The 14274-nt window shown below is 38.2% G+C and overlaps 1 protein-coding gene and 1 long non-coding RNA gene across 6 annotated transcripts in view; one reads left to right on the plus strand and one right to left on the minus strand.

The window, feature by feature from the left end:
• The window catches only part of ZFPM2 (zinc finger protein, FOG family member 2), a 317161-nt gene that overhangs the window by 135651 nt on the left and 167236 nt on the right, over positions 1-14274 (plus strand). Inside the window, exons 1-2 of one of the 3 annotated variants that reach the window (XM_065668791.1) lie at positions 1102-1207; positions 1323-1376. The exons of the other annotated variants lie outside the window; for them this stretch is intronic. The gene's annotated coding sequence lies outside the window, so the exon portion shown is untranslated. Of the gene's footprint in view, positions 1-1101; positions 1208-1322; positions 1377-14274 lie in introns of those variants that run through there. 3 annotated transcript variants of the gene reach the window in all.
• The window catches only part of LOC136008893 (uncharacterized), a 55788-nt gene that overhangs the window by 37249 nt on the left and 4265 nt on the right, over positions 1-14274 (minus strand). For 2 of the 3 annotated variants that reach the window (XR_010610263.1, XR_010610265.1), the window contains exon 2: positions 7175-7260. This is a non-coding gene — a long non-coding RNA (uncharacterized LOC136008893). The remainder of the gene's footprint in view (positions 1-7174; positions 7261-14274) is intronic. The other variant, XR_010610264.1, reaches the window with a different exon arrangement.

Below are 14274 nucleotides of genomic sequence, written 5' to 3' on the forward strand. Positions count from 1 at the left end.
TCCCTGAAGGAAATGTAGACACAGAGAGCTATTACTCCTGCTTTGCCTGTGTGCTCAGACTCATGTGCGCCCACACACTCGCAGGGAAGAGGAAGGGAAAAGTTACTGGGACCCTGAATAAGTTACTCCTTTTTTTACACCTACACTTTCATTTATGTGTATGACATATATGGAGCTAGGGCAGGGGTAGATAGCCCACATAATCCCTCTCACCTCCCTTCTGGCCCACCAGAAGGATCTACTTTTTCAAGTAGATAATCTGTTTTACAACATAAGTATTTTTTCTAATTAATGATGTGCAGCCCAGGAGAAAGAAAATCATTTAGTGTGGAAAAGCTGTGGTTTAGAATTAAGGTTTTGGATATATGAACATGCTGTTATGTTATGCTGGTATGCTAACGTGTGGGCTAGCAGGTTCCATACATTGTCTAATTGCTGGTAACTGTCCGTTAGTGTGCTTTAGATCATGAATTCAGAGTGACTTGACTCAGACCTTTGACCAGCATTCATTTAGCCAGCTTCCGTGTTCCCTTCTGCAAGTTACAAGCCTCAAACCCAGAATGCGTCTGCATTTAGTGCCTTTAGCAAAGAGATTTAAAGCCTCAAAAATGTCATTATTTACAAGAGTCATGCAGGGTGGGTGAGATAAAATAATTGGTAGCAACTTTTCTCCATTGGTAAGCAAAGGCCAACACAGCAGTTTAAACCTTGGAGCCCTGGGGCAGAACCCTAGAAAATGTACCGTTATTAGCAGTGTCTTTCAGTAGGTGAGTTGTAGAAGTGAACTCCTGAACGATCTTTTCTTGGTTTAACTGCTGTGAATGTAAACGTGTGAAAGGAGAGAAAGAAGTACCATAAAAAGCATAATAACTGAAATTTGTTGTAATTTCTTCTAAAATATTTCCACCCATTGAATGCTGCTTTCTGGCACTGTTAAAGTAGATCACAGGAAATACATTATTGATTGTGTTATTGTAAATTGTTTGCAGGTGAGAGATATTTTATATTATTACTTGAGCAGAGTCCAACACTCATGAGATTAAAAAGGCCAAATGGGAATTTCACCTGATGGAGCCCTGCACGTCTGATGCACCCTTTCTGCCGGGGCTGCCAGCAGTGCACAGAAATTCCAAAATCAGAGGCTGAGAGGTATTAGGTAGAAAACTCACAGCAGCCTGCTTTTCTGGAACTGGACAACATGAATCAGGTAATCCTTTGTATATACGTCTGTGCACTATTCAACAGCATTGTGGTGTTGAATGCTGGTGTTGTGGCCTTCTTACAGATGGGGATTGATCTTTTTCCTTCGTTTTGTTTCACAGACCTAATGCAAGAGAAGAGTCAAGCCTGCAAAAGCAGGCACTGAAGATTTTCAGGTACGTAATGTCAAGTGCCTGAATCACAAGACCGTTGCTGTAACAGGGGCACTTCAAATGTACGCGCTGTCTCTAGAATTCCCGTCGCCGTTAGCATTGCTTTCCATTAGAAATAGAGATTTTTAATGTTTTGGGGTTTTCTTGTCTTTTTTTTTTTTTTTTTTTTTTTTAAATTCTCTTCAGCTTCTGCAAACATTTAATTATTCTGTCCTGTAAATGCAAAACCAAAAGAGGAACAATGGGACAAGGACAACTGTGAAGAGTCATCCTTGGGTTATTCACTGTACATGCTTTTGTATCATTAAAAAAACTATGATACAGCAACTGGCAGATTATGACTTCTCTTAGCTTCAAGCAGATAGTGCCAGGAAAGTGAACAGAGACATGATATACTGAGTACAATTTATCATACTGTTTTTCTATGAAGCCTGGAACAGTGGAATGTTTAGGTTGAAGTACCGATCAAATTCACTGTTTCTAGAGGGGGGTCTTTCAGGTTTAGTGGAATGGAGAAAGAATTAAAGAGCTGTTAAGTTGTCAGGAACTGTGAAGCTCTTGCTATCCTGAACTCCTGGAGAAAAAAAAAATCCAAGCAACCACTTTTTCTGCACACTTTCCTCCAGAAAAATTTGGTAAAAAGCCTAGAGTGGAATCCTAATTTGGACAAATATTTTGTGGTTATGAAGTCATTCCAGGGACCTGAAAAATCAAAATGTAGTTTAGAAAGTGTTATTATTTTTACAATGTCCTCACTTCCAAAACAAATTCCTTGGTTGAAATTGAACTTCAAACAGGCCCACTGAAGTCCTCCATCCCACTTCCATGCTGTGGGAGTGGTCTCCTTGTAAGGGTTTGAAATGTTCTGGTGTAGTGAATTTTATGTTTGAAATTACCGTTGATTTCCTCTGTGTATTTTTTTTTTCAGTTCACAATTTATCACCCTGAAATATTCCAGAGAAAATCATTGTAGAGTTTCATATTCATCATGGCTTTCTTTTTTTGAGAAAGTACAGTAACTGTAAAAATTTGCTTTTGCATATTCAAAGATTTGAAAACATGTTTGTGTAAAGAAGGAAGTAACTGCAGTCATTTCAGACACCTCAGTTTCAGTGGAAATCGAAAAGCTGTTGAGAAGGTGAAGGGGTGATGAGGTGAGCATTCTTTAGGAATACTGCAAAGTTACACTGAACCACCATCTTGAACGTGTAGGGCCTGAAACCTGCTGAGGGCAGTTAAAATCTTGATCTTAATTTTCATAACTTTTACATTAACCTCATCTTTATGTGGAATTATAAAGGATTTTTTTTAACCTCAGGCTTACATGCTTCTGTCTTCACACTTCATGTTAAATCTCCTAATAATGCTGGCTTGAATTTGGTTTCCAAGTTCTATTCCTCCATGTGAGAAGTACATTTATAATACAAATAGAAGCTAAGGAACGGTTACCTGAAGGTGTTGTTCTCTTACACAGTGTTTTTTTACTAAATGTCTGATGGAAATATTTAATAGTTTGACTCTAAGTTATTTAAATGAACATCCTTCATTAAATAAAGTTGCAGAAGTGGTTGGTGTGATTGTAATCATTTACTCGAAATACCCATCCTCATAGATCTTTTTTCTGTTGTTTCTGTCCACTGTTGTTGATAGTCTTGAAAAACTCTGGATCTGCACTTCTGGATGCCAGACTATTTTTGGCTCTGTTTCCGAGGAGATACTTAGCGTTATCTGTGGCACATCATTACAATGCATTAAGTTTATCTTTGCTATGCATAGGTAGAGGTTTAATATTGCATGGAATTACTGTGACTACATTCCAAGAGTGGTGCAGCTGTATCTCTAAAACTGTATGGTCCCAGAAATTTGGAAAACTCAGTTTCTGTTTCCCCATGAATCCACAAAGTAATGAAATGTATCAGTCTGAGGATGTTCTGCGTATGGCGTTTTCATAATGTACCTGGCAAGATAGCTCTGAATCAAACAAATAAATCAAGACTGGTTTTAGCCCTCAGATTTCATGTGCGTAGATAGATGTCTGTAGCTGATGAAGAGCAGTGTGCCAGGAAGCAGGATTCTCACTGTGCTATCTCCCAGTCAATGCAGTCTGTATCCCTTGAACACTAAGAGGAAAACCACAACAAACCAATCCCTCTCTTTCAAGTTCTGTCTATACTTGTTGGTATTGATATGGCAGGAAAACGTGCCAACAGAACATTGTGGTACAGTCATGTTAAATTTGGGAGTAAGGAAAAGTAAGTGAATGAAGGCATAAACAAAAGGGAAACCTTTACATTAGCCTCTCCAGTCAGAAGTCTTCACTTGAAGACAGGAATGTGGACTGGCCAACTGCCCTGGGTACTAATTTAGACAATTTGGAATAGCTAATTCAAAATGTTTGTAATTCTGTCACTGAGAATTTCTGCTATTAACTTCTGAATATTGTTCTATACAGTAATCATCTGTTTAATCAGATTACAAAATAAAACACTGGCTGCCTCTCTACTTATGTCCAGAGGAGGTTTTGTAACCCATTCTTACGTGCATCTTGTTCGACATTCAGGTTGTCATGTTACTTTGTAACCATGGAGAAGCAGGGAGCGATGCCTGTTGGTCGAATTTAGATTTCTCCGGCTGAGTGCAAACCAATTTTTGAGAAAAATGAGAAAACATTTCTTAATGTAAATTGTACTGTCACTCCCTTATATCATCAGTGCAAAATGGATTTCTTTCCAGATCATCTCCAGTGTATAATTAGCATATTGTTAAAGCATAGGTTTGGAAGTGCAAAATTGCATACATTTGTAGTGACTAAAGATAAATGCAGTTACATTAAAGCAACTAGTAATCGGTCAAATAATAAAAGTTAAACATTTTGGATAGAACTGTGGCATTTTCTAGTAACTTTACCACCATTTTATCTTGATATGTTGTTTGCACATTTATTTTTTCAATCTACCTGTGTTTTGAATGATTGAAGAAAAATGTGAATAACCATTGCTCCTAAAATGTTACAGGCCTTCCAAAGGGGATGAGCCATTTTTGGAAAAGGATAGTATTTCGAGCCAATCACCAACTCCAGTCATACTGTATGTGATACTGATGCTGTGCTCCCCTTTAACTTAACAAAGAATCTCCTTAACATTATATTCTTACTCATATTCTTCTACTATTTTGGTTTAGAAAAGGGGGGGCTAATTTGGCGTGTATCATTTGGCAATCAGAGTTTGCTTTCCATTGCCATTCTCTGAATGGTTTTTATGCTTTAGACCTCAGAATTATCCACACTCTATTTTGCTCAATAACATTAAAAAAAAAAAAAAAAGCAGTATGGTTGCTGGTTTTAATTCATTTATCTTGCCTGTGTATTTAGAGCATGTATAAAATGTAACTTCTCCATCATGTCACAAAAAGTTATTGCACTCTTGGGTTCATGAATTCAAGAAACATGACATAATAGACTGGCAAATATGGCCTTGTGTCTTCAAATGATGATCCAAATCCACCCACTTATCTTGATCTGCCTATATTGTTAACAACATGGGATGTCACACAACAAATTTTTCATTTTAACTGTTCTTTATGTACAGTGCAGCATGGAATTTACTTTTTATTGCCTTTCAGAGGGAAGTATCATACCTCTCAGTGAAATAATGGGTTTGTCAGACAGTGGTATCTTTATTGTGTAGTGCTTTTAAATTCTACACTATTTACACCAAGCTTTCTTGGCATAGGACAGGTGAGATGTGATACCTCTGTTTCTCCATGAGAATACTTAAAGCTTTGTGGATAGAGAAGTGTATTGTTGATATGATAACTGTGAGATCTGTGTTGTAGCTTTCAAACAGAATTATTTTGTTCTTCCAGGTGCTCTATGAATGTGCAAAATGTAAAGAGCAACTACAAATGACTGACACACCTAAAGCTTCTACTTACAGTCTTCATATTGATTTGTGTGCCGCTTCTTACCATAATTATACTCACTACAAAGCGTAGACATTGATTTGCTGTTACAGGTTTTATTACATTTGTTCATTACAAGGAGGAACAGCAGTAATTTTATTGCATGCAGTACTGGTGGTTAGTTGTCAGGAGGTGTCTGAACGGATGATTGCAAAAACAGACAAAAAAATGATGCATGAATAAAAGTCTTGGGATCAAAGATCCTAAAAATAGGTGACACACTTGTTCTGGAATTACACTGAGCAGTGGGCTGCCACTCACATCGAAATAGTATTAATTGGTCTAAATATTTCTAGCAAGATGACAATAAATTAGAAAAGGAGATCTGTATGCTTCAGTGGTAGGTAGGAAGGGTGTTGTGGAGTGAACGGTTTGTTTTCTGTTATATGTAATGTTTTGGAACAACTGAACTCAGTATTTTAAAAGGTACTGCTATTTTGTGATTGTATCTAAGAGATAAAAAACAGTTCATATGCAAGTATTTTTCTACCTACATAAATTTGTTATCATAATTATTTCAAGGGTAAAAACATGCAATGGTCGAATTTAGATTAATTCTAAAATTAAATGAAAGCAAAGACCTCAAACTTCAAATACTCTATCTGAAAGTAGTCGTCTGTTTCTTTCTGTCTGTCCGACTTTTCACTTTATTCAGAGGATATGGGGACTAAGCTTTGTCTAACTATTCTAAAAGATGATACAGAGAACATATCAGAAACATAATCAAAGCCCCCTTGCAAGCCTACTTGCCAGAGACAAAAGAGATGCAGCATATTTGAAAAGGGCATCCCTTTCAGAATGTCAAGATACATTATTTTTTGCTGTGTATATTACAGTATCACCTAGAAGCTGTTTGTTTCTATTGATACAGTTCCTTTTATCCTAGATACTATATTTTAGAAATAAAAATGTGTGTATAAATATCTATCACATATATCTATGAATCTGTTTTACGTTTTTTATACTTGTATCTGTACATGCAAACACAATTACATTTCCCACTCTGGATTGCTTGCTATCTAAAAAGGACAGGTCAATAAAAGGTGAGAGAATGGAAGTCTTATTACTTCCACAGTTACAGAGAGATTATGAGTGATTTTGGAGGTCCCATGGAAGGTAGGCTTAGATCCAATTCACCAAGCCCAGATCTTTCAAGTTTATGACTAAAACATTTGCTGCAGCACTGGCCTTCTATAAAATACATATGTATCAGCTTTATTTTATAGCTTTTTGGTACTATTTATTGTGATATGCATGAGAAAGTACTGCATGGGAGCTAACAAAGGTTTGAGTTACCTGTTGATAAGAGTTTCTTTGGTACTCCTTCCAAATATCTGTCTGTCTTTCATTTTAGAAAGTAACTTCCAGTATTTTGCTTTGGATGCCAAACGGAGAAGACAGCAGAAGCATATAGAAAGTACCTAAACATATTATGGCCATATCTGGCACAGTGAAAGACTCAGTCTTTCTTGGGAAGCAAAACTGTTCACAGTTCAGTCTTCATTTGATCATTTTCTTAGGATGTATCCTTAGTTTATTTCAATTTTAATATTATTTATCTATTCCAGTGTTCTTAGTACGTTTAGGAGTAGGTGAAATACAGTTCTTGCCTTCTTGGAGGCTGCAGCCTAATTCAGGGGCAGTGCCACAAAATGGAGATGATAACCTAGAAATACCTTCATGTTATTTGAGTTGAGACTTAGAAGTCTGAAAAAAAAAAAATAAGTTTGAGAAGAAAGAAATATGCATTTATTTGAACAGGGGCAGCTGATTAAAAAGCAAAATTAAACATTTCCTACATTTTATTAAGCTTCTACTCATGATAAAAAGTTTGGACTTACTATTTCTGGAAGAGAGCTGCTCCCTGGCTGTTACTTCTTCATCACTTAGTTTTGGCATGCTGTACCATTCTCCTCATGGACATCTACTGTAGAAATCATTCAGTTAGTAGGTATCAACTCCTGATTGTGGGAGGTTAGGAGCAGGTCATTGGGAGATTCTGTTTGTGGACTGGAAGATGTCATCCTTGTATCATCTACTGACTGTGTAAAGTGTAGCGTTTACAGAAGTGTGAGGAGAAGAAATAATAACTATATGCAGTAGGAAAGATGTTAGCAACACAACTATTGCTATGTCTGTCCAGTATGCTGAGGATGTTCACACTGTTGGAAACAGGGTTTTTGTAGAATAAATTAATCTTTGGAGTGTTGTGTTTCTTTGATGAATACAGTCAAAGAGAATAGAAAAGTTTATACTCAGGACGGTATCTGAAGACTGAGACAAGATATAAATGTCAGTGAAAGGACTAGAAGGTTCTGAATTGCATTTGATGAGGGTAGGAAACAGCTTTTGGGAATTTGAAGGGGCAGATTAGGCTTGGCTGGCAGATGGTTTGTGATCAATAGGAGAAGACAGCTGGATACCAGGTGTGCACAGGACAGCATGTATGCCTTACTCCTCTTGGTTTTCTGACATTTAATTCTGGACATTATTGGAGGCAGTCACTGGGATCTTGGGTATGACCCAGTACTTGCCATTGAGAAGGAACAGTGAGGCCACAGGAGGCAATAGGGAGAGTGGGGGTGGCAGGTGAACTGGGTAAGGAAGCAGTGTCTGGGGGACAGGAGATGGTGTAGAAAGCTAACTTTTATGCTGGGGCCCTGGAATCTGCAAAAGAGTGGTCCAAGGCTTCATTTTGAAACTACTAAATATGTCATTGGGTATGTAAAAGTAGTATTTTTTTTATCTATTTTTTTTATCCTTTTAAGTTAATGCATTATGTATGTTGTTAATGTACTTTGTTCACTGACATGAAAGTATATGGGGGAAAAACCTGCCTTTCTTCAAGACTCCTTGTACAGAAAATTGTCTGTGGCTATCAAAAAGTATAAGTTAAGTTAAAAAGTATCTATGTACATCAAAATGTGGCGCACTGGAACAGGTTGCCCAGAAAGGTTGTGAATGCCCCGTCCCTGGAAGCATTTAAAGGCCAGGCTGAATGGGGCTTTGAGAACCCTGGTCTATTAGAAGGTGTCCCTACCCGTGGCGATGGTGGTTGGAACTATATGATCTGTAAGGTCCCTTCTAACCCAAACCATTTGATGATTCTGTGATTCTAAAATAATAATCATGGTTAAAATAGAAATTTTCTCTTTGCATTGATGCATGTGTTTTTTTTTTTCTTGGGGAGGAAAAGAAGGAGCAGATAGTAGGGGAGTTTTATGCTATTCTATTTAATTTTGTAAACTGCTGATTTTATTAGCAGGAGAATGAAAATGTCAGCCTGCAGCCTTTTCAGTATCATTGTTTCCTACGTACTTAACTATTTTAATTCTATATACTTAATACTCAATAGCAGGCTGTACTTCTTGTATTGCTATAATACATCGCCATTTTAGGATAATAAGCCATTGTAAATTGACATTAGTATTTTTTAAACATCATATTATAGGGGCAGTTTTAATGCTTCAAAAACAGCTCTGTAGCCCAGATATATTCTGAGTTATAATTCTTTTGATCTCTGTTGACACTGCCTTTTTAATTGCTGTGCTTTGCCAGAAATACTTACCTACTTCTTCAAAATAATAAGTTCTTTGTATGTATTGTGTGAGGTTGTCAAAAACAGTGATTACAACTGTTACAGAAAGTTAGGGCTCCTGTTGCCAGCACTGACTCGCTCTGAGACTCTGAGCTTCTTATTTAGGCTGAAATTTACATTAAGGCCATAGAGAATGCAGACTTGTTCTCCATTTACAGAAGTAAAATCTAGGCTGTGAAGAGTCAGTCTTGCAAGGTTGCTCTTGAGAAAGACTGTGTCCTGCCGCAGAACAGGCCCCATGTGCCAGCCACAGCTGTTCCTCAGGCTCCACACTCTTATGTCTGTCCAAGCAGTAATGGAGTATTCAAGGGGAAGGCAGTAAAGCAGAACCCTCTGGGATGTGCTTTACTCACATGACGTCCCTGGGACTTGCTCATATGAAGGTCAAGATCATTCCTGTAGAGATGGCTACCACAAAACCAATATTCTACTTAAGTCTTATATAAGCCTCAGAGTAGGATTTAGGTAGCAGACAGGACTTGTGTTCAATACCTATTCAAGGGTCTATTTTCCTCAAAGTTACAGTCTACCTTATAAATGGGCACCCCACTATATTGTCTTTGAGCTCTTGGCTGTGCTAAGATAGAGCTGCATGTGAAAGCAGTGCGATAGTCTAGACTAAGGCACTGAAGGAACAAGGGAAGGTACCCTGGTCTGTGTCCAAAACCAGCAGTCAATTCCTTTCTTGCAACAGTGTTAAAAAGCTGTGTTGGTCATTGCTGGTACTTGATCATAGAAGATGTAGATAAGCACATAACTCATGAGTGCTGGAGCAGTGCAGAGCCATGTGTCTGTTATGCATGGCCATCCCCAGCAAGTGCAAAGAAATGATTAATTTGAATCTTGATATTGTACGCTATAGTTATACTACATTTATCTCTATTTATAATAATGTTACTTTTCATATAAATTATAATTATAATGGATGGAACTATATATTGCATGCATGCAGTGGAGCATGGCATTCAATCTCCCTTTGTCCCAGTCTTCCTCTCACCTTCCTAATCTCAGCAGTAACTAGATCTTTAGGGGGTTATGCTAAATACTGATAAATTTCAGTCTTTGTTGAGAATTTTGTCTTTTTCTTGATACTCTTCTTCTTTCAGAAATTTGTTGCGAACATTGAAAGGAAATAGGGAAATCATGTTAAAGCATCTGCTTCTTTAACAAGACATTTGGGCAGTTTGGCTCACATACTGTGAGCTAGAAATCAGCATCTAAGCAGTGGTTTCATAGCTCTGAGCATGCATATCTGCTAGAAAGCAAAATAACTTCATCTGCTGTTACACAAATGAGAGATGAAAATAGATCCTTCTATCTCTAAGCATAGGTACTGTAAAATGAGAAGACACCACAGATTCAGTCACAGATGATCTCACTGCTCTTTCCTTCAAGAGTTAAAACCAATACTTTCCAAAACATTTTTGTTCATTTAATACATTTCATGATGTCAATATTAATGCAGTGGTCTTCATATTAACATTAGTAGCTTTCTGCATTCACACAGGCTATCTTGATACTCTTTGCTTTTCCAAGTAAAAAAGAAATCCAACAATATTGGGTAAACATACCAATGTCTATTAATTATTTAAATATCATATACATTTATGCAAATAATAATGTAAAAAAAAGAAAATGTTAGCATCTTTCAAGCTAAAAGGATTCCAAAAAGTCCTAGGGAAGGACTAGTGTAGGTGGTGGTGAAATGTTTAATTTTCTGCCCACAGAATAGCATCTATCACAGAAGATGCTTCAGTCTGAGTTACATAAACTGTATTTTCAATTGTGTCCCCTTTCTATTACTTTACATACAATGCTCCATATACCTCTATCTGAGCTATACGAAGCAACAAAAAGCCAGACTCAGGACTGAAATGTCTTCGCATATATCGGGGGAAAATCTGCGCACAAAGGGACATTTATCAGGGTCGACTGTTCCTCTGCTGAGGAAAGGAGCATACCCAGGAGTCCAGAAACAGATGATGATCTTATCAAGAAAACCCTCTTCAGTAATATCATCAGCCTGCTCTTGCCAAGTCTGGCATTTCTGTATCGTGTGTATTTGTGATGGAGAGAGAGGGAGCAAAACTGTGCAAGCTACATGTAGCTGGGATAAAGAACCTACTCAACCCACTGGGTCTGCACAGTGTTATAATATAATTTGGAATCATTTTTGCCAGTATGGAGCGTCCGTGTGAGAATGGAGTTTGCAGTATTCCTCTCTCAGAAAACTGCAGGGAGGGTCTCTTCAGCTGCACTTGGTGGGATTATTTTTTTTTTTCTTCTGTATTTTCATGAGTATTTCTACTCCGGTTTTACCTCATCACATTCAGGGAGTAACAAACCTCTCTAACTGTGCAGCCAAATGTGCAGAAGGAAAATTACTGAGAAAGACAAGCATTTTTTTTTTCTTGTATGAAGAAAACACCTCTGTCTTGAAAAAAAGAGGTGTCAGTTTCACTTGCAGTGGGTTGACTGAAGACTAAAAAAAGTTTCTTCTAATTCCATCACAGAATCAGGATTTTACCATGATTGCTGGGTTTATTTTGCCTCTGTCTGTAGAGAAGATGCTGGTATGAACAGAGTATTTTTCATATTAGATGGAACTTGGCTTTGACGCAAGTGAACAAATCTTTGGCATTTTTTAGAGCATCTTGAATAAACACTTTTTCCTTCTACTTCTTTCCTCTTCGTTGTTTTCTTTAACCAGGTTTCTGTAAGCTCAACAAAGCAGTGCAAATAAAAAGTCTATATAGCTGTATATGGGTCTGTTCTACTAAAAAGCTAATCAAACTCAAGCAGCAGTGTTCGTTCTGTATTGCTTCCTTTCTGACTTCCGGGGAAAAAAACAGTACTTTCTGTAATAGTTCAGCTTGAGCCTTTAATATTATTTAGATGGTGTACTTGATGGACAATTACTAAGTAATTTTCCATGAGCTGTATCTTCAGTAGTTACTCAATTTATGTGCTATTTAACATTTGTTTAATTAATTGCCTTCCCTCCCAGCCCCCCCAAAATGTAGAAATTGCGTGTCATTTCAAGTCTATGCAGATATGTTCACCACTGCGGGTTTATGCTTTTCTAACCTAGAATGGGATCTTGTGTTCCTGAATTCTGTAGATTACAGGAGTGTAACGCACTACAGGAATGTATTTTTTTCCACTTTGCATTCATTGTATATAAGCAAATGAAGACTTTACAAACAGAGCACAAACCTGAATGTTTTATATCAGTGCATGCACTTGTTTTGAAACTATGGGTCTCTGAAGACTGTGCTTGTGTACTTGTGACATAGGGCACCTTCACATCACTGAAGTTAGCTCCGCATTGCAGTTGGCAGTCTGGAGCAGCTTATGTAACTATACCTAAGGTCTCATCAACCAGGCTGGATGGAGTACTATGTTGGTATTTTGTGGTCATAGCCAGAGCCCAGTGTAAACTAAATAACCAGTAATGAAACTTCAGCTCAGAAAAGCTTTATAGCCTATATCATGATCTGTCTTGGAGAGACAGAATGGGTTTGACCAAATGTCAGGTGTAGTCATATCACTGGGTGCAATATAGACAAGCTTCAGGTGTTCACTTTAGCCAGGATGCAGCTGAGCAATGAGGCATTAGGATAACTATACTTTATTTTGGTTTAGCTTATGAATTAAGCACTCTAAAAGCACACATGCCTTAGCTAAGAAAGGATACTAGCGTTTATATTCTGTTTCTCAGTATGAATTCCTCTACGTCTGTCCTTATGTTTCAGGCTTGGAAACATATATGTCTCCTCTCACTCTGTGGCAAAGTTTCCTCATCCATCTTTCTTCTGAATGTCTTCTGTTCCCATTTTTCCAGGCTGTGTCTTTGTATCCTGATTAGACCCAGCTTGGGTCTTCAAATGGCTCCTTCCCTAGACTCCTTATCTCTTGCCTCATTTTTTAAACTTATTTCCACTCACCTTCTGTGGTCTCTTTTTCTGAAAATCTTTGCCTAGTCTTTCCCTATCCTCACTTTCAAAATATTCTTTCCTTCCTTTTATTGTCTGTTGTAGGACAGTGCTGTTGCAGATAAGGATAGTACCTGCGCTCTCTGCCATTTACAGTACTAGCAGCAGGTAGGAGAGATAAAGAAACTCTGCTTCTGACTTCCGGGGCTCTAAAGAAAGGTAGGGAGCAGCAAGATTTTCGTTACAGAAAATGGAGAAGCCTGTTCATTTGTCATCCTTACCTAAAGTGCACACATTCCCTGTGGGAGCATTGGCAAGAGGGGGCAACATTAGGCAGCTTGGCTAGGAATGAAGCAGCATGTGGCAGCTTCTCCTGCATTGTTTGCTACCAAGAGCTGCTTCTAAGTGTAGGCAAAGGAGACCAGTAGGCTAGAACAGTCAATACCTGTGGGCTATACTTGTGTCTACTTGTCTCACAGCCATTGTGCTAAGAGGTCTGGTTGGCCCTACTCCTTAAGAGGGGAGGGACCAGAGAGGAGCTGGGTTAGGAGGAGGAGTTACTTGGGGGTGACAGAGAAACAACAAAGGCTGCTCTGCTCAAAAGCCATCCACCTCATCAGTTTCTTCTGGATAATGTAAACTCTGGCTGTGCCCAGGACCCTGTGAATGCAGTTTTCATTGCAAAGCAAGTTATAAAATTTCTTTTGAAGACTGGTTGAAATTTAGTCCACTACTGTTTGGACTTCAGTGTGAATTCATCTCATATGTAATGCATGGCTTTCTAATAAGATAACTCTAGTTCTTGTATCCCACAGCAGACTTGCAGTGCTGCAGAACAGATTGTACCCTGACACCCTCCAGACCTCACTGCAGTCAGTGCACTGGAGAACATGTACAGTGCTTTCCATTGTGGAGAGATGTGCGAATTAGATAAAACAATGTATTAAATCCCTGACAGACAAGCATGGTAAGGTGAGATGGTTGGCCATTTTCAGAAATTGTTTACAGTGAGGGTTGTGAGACACTGGGACAGATTATCCTGTGAGGTGGTATGTGGCCCATCCCTGGAAATGTCAAGGCCAAGTTGGAAGGGGGTTCCGAGCAATCTCATCTAGTTGCTGCAGGCTCTCAGTTACTTGTTTTGGAATTTTGGACTGTCAAATGAGCCCTGTGGAATGGGAGTGTTTCTGTTTTGCCACTTCTATTATGTTATCTTTTCCAGTCCAATTACAAGCTAATTCAAAGCTCTTTGTGTTAGGCTAATAGCTTCTGATTCAGTCCTGTCAGCCAGTACCATTTTGAGCACTTTTCATACCATTTTCCAGTCCCCCTACTACTTACCTATGAAGAACATTTATTTTTTTCTCTGAGTAGAGGCTCATCATAGGCAAATCATTAACAGAACGTC

This window comes from Lathamus discolor, chromosome 2, assembly GCF_037157495.1.
Source record: "Lathamus discolor isolate bLatDis1 chromosome 2, bLatDis1.hap1, whole genome shotgun sequence".
NCBI classification, from domain to species: domain Eukaryota; kingdom Metazoa; phylum Chordata; class Aves; order Psittaciformes; family Psittacidae; genus Lathamus; species Lathamus discolor.